Source organism: Symsagittifera roscoffensis, chromosome 1 (assembly GCF_963678635.1).
Source record: "Symsagittifera roscoffensis chromosome 1, txSymRosc1.1, whole genome shotgun sequence".
In the NCBI taxonomy this organism is placed as follows: domain Eukaryota; kingdom Metazoa; phylum Xenacoelomorpha; order Acoela; family Convolutidae; genus Symsagittifera; species Symsagittifera roscoffensis.
The window spans coordinates 10,148,638-10,151,666 of NC_087062.1; positions in this window are offsets into that span (position 1 = coordinate 10,148,638).

The window sequence follows — 3,029 nt, forward strand, 5'->3', positions numbered from 1 at the left end:
CAAATTGTCATGCCTCTGACTTGAGGTTTGATGCCAAACTTTCATGCCTCTCACTTGGATTTTGATGCCAAACTTGGGGTTTGATGTCAATTTTTTATGCCTCTGGTTTGGGTTTTGATGCCAAACTTTTGTGCCTCTGTCTTGGGTTTTGATACCAAATTTTTATGCCTCTGACTTGGGGTTTGATGACACGTTTTCATGTCTCTGATTTGGGGTTGGATGCAAAATTTCATGCTTCCGTCTTGGGGTCTGATGTCAAATTTTTATGCGTCTGACCTGGGGTTTGATGCCAATTTTTCATGCCTCTGACTTGGGGTTTGATGCCAAATGTTCATGCCTCTGACTTGGTGTTTGATGCCAAATTTTCATAACTCTGACTTGAGGTTTGATGCCAATTTTTCATGCCTCTGACTTGGGGTTGGATAACAAATCTTCATGCCTCTGACTTGGGGTTTGATGCCGTATTTTCATGCCTCTGACTTGGGGTTTGATGCCAAACTTTCATGTCTCTGACTTGGGGTTTGATGCCAAACTTTCATGCCTTCGTCTTCGGATTTGATGCAAATAATCATGCACTATGACTTGGGGTGTGACTTCATTTTTTGACATTTTTTTGTACCTCTGACTTGGGGTTTCATGCCAAATTTTCTTGCTTCTGACTTGGAGTTTGATGCCAAATTTTCATGCCTCTGTTTTGGGGTTTGATGCCAATTTTCATGCCTCTGACTTGGAGTTTGATGCCAATTTTTGGTGCCTCAGACTTGGGGTTTCATGCTAAATTTTCATGCCTCTGAATTGGGGTTTGATGCCAAATAATCATGCCTCTGACTTGGGGTTTCATGTCAAATTTTCATGCTTCTGACTTGGGGTTTAATGCCAATTTATCATGCCTCTGATTTGGGGTTTGATGCCAAGTTTTTTATGTCTCTGACTTGGGGTTTGATACCAAATTATCAGGCCTCTGGCTGGAGGTTTGATGCCGGGGTTTGATAACAAGGTCAAACTCCGTCATTTTGATATAAAACAAAAAACATACATCATTACACGACGTTTTAGCAGTGTATATAAACGCACAAGCAATTAAATAAAGTAATGTGGTAACACCGTCAGTAGCGGGCTCAAGGGGTACGGGGCTGGGGGAGGTTACTCCCTTCTCAAAGATTCGACTCCTTTTCTTGTTTCTGACTTGGGGTTTGATGCCAAATTTTCATGCCTCTGACTTGGCTTTTAATGCCAATTTTTCATGCATCTGACTTGGGTTTGATGCCAGTTTTTTTGTGCCTCTGACTTGGGGTTTCACGCCAAATTTTCATGCTTCTGTTTTGGGGTTTGATGCCAAATTTTTATGCCTCTGACTTGGGGTTTGATGCCAAATATTCATGCCTTTGACTTGGGGTTTGATGCCAATTTTTTATGCCTCTGACTTGGAGTTTGATGCCAAATTGTCATGCCTCTGACTTAAGGTTTGATGCCAAACTTTCATGCCTCTCACTTGGATTTTGATGCCAAACTTGGGGTTTGATGTCAATTTTTTATGCCTCTGGTTTGGGTTTTGATGCCAAACTTTTGTGCCTCTGTCTTGGGTTTTGATACCAAATTTTTATGCCTCTGACTTGGGGTTTGATGACACGTTTTCATGTCTCTGATTTGGGGTTGGATGCAAAATTTCATGCTTCCGTCTTGGGGTCTGATGTCAAATTTTTATGCGTCTGACCTGGGGTTTGATGCCAATTTTTCATGCCTCTGACTTGAGGTTTGATGCCAAATTTTCATGCCTCTGACTTGGGGTTGGATAACAAATCTTCATGCCTCTGACTTGGGGTTTGATGCCGTATTTTCATGCCTCTGACTTGGGGTTTGATGCCAAACTTTCATGTCTCTGACTTGGGGTTTGATGCCAAACTTTCATGCCTTCGTCTTCGGATTTGATGCCAAATAATCATGCACTATGACTTGGGGTGTGACTTCATTTTTTGACATTTTTTTGTACCTCTGACTTGGGGTTTCATGCCAAATTTTCTTGCTTCTGACTTGGAGTTTGATGCCAAATTTTCATGCCTCTGTTTTGGGGTTTGATGCCAATTTTCATGCCTCTGACTTGGAGTTTGATGCCAATTTTTGGTGCCTCAGACTTGGGGTTTCATGCTAAATTTTCATGCCTCTGAATTGGGGTTTGATGCCAAATAATCATGCCTCTGACTTGGGGTTTCATGTCAAATTTTCATGCTTCTGACTTGGGGTTTAATGCCAATTTATCATGCCTCTGATTTGGGGTTTGATGCCAAGTTTTTTATGTCTCTGACTTGGGGTTTGATACCAAATTATCAGGCCTCTGGCTGGCGGTTTGATGCCGGGGTTTGATAACAAGGTCGAACTCCGTCATTTTGATATAAAACAAAAAACATACATCGTTACACGACGTTTTAGCAGTGTATATAAACGCACAAGCAATTAAATAAAGTAATGTGGTAACACCGTCAGTAGCGGGCTCAAGGGGTACGGGGCTGGGGGAGGTTACTCCCTTCTCAAAGATTTGACTCCTTTTCTTGTTTCTGACTTGGGGTTTGATGCCAAATTTTCATGCCTCTGACTTGGCTTTTAATGCCAATTTTTCATGCATCTGACTTGGGTTTGATGCCAGTTTTTTTGTGCCTCTGACTTGGGGTTTCACGCCAAATTTTCATGCTTCTGTTTTGGGGTTTGATGCCAAATTTTTATGCCTCTGACTTGGGGTTTGATGCCAAATATTCATGCCTTTGACTTGGGGTTTGATGCCAATTTTTTATGCCTCTGACTTGGAGTTTGATGCCAAATTGTCATGCCTCTGACTTGAGGTTTGATGCCAAACTTTCATGCCTCTCACTTGGATTTTGATGCCAAACTTGGGGTTTGATGTCAATTTTTTATGCCTCTGGTTTGGGTTTTGATGCCAAATTTTTGTGCCTCTGTCTTGGGTTTTGATACCAAATTTTTATGCCTCTGATTTGGGGTTTGATGACACGTTTTCATGTCTCTGATTTGGGGTTGGA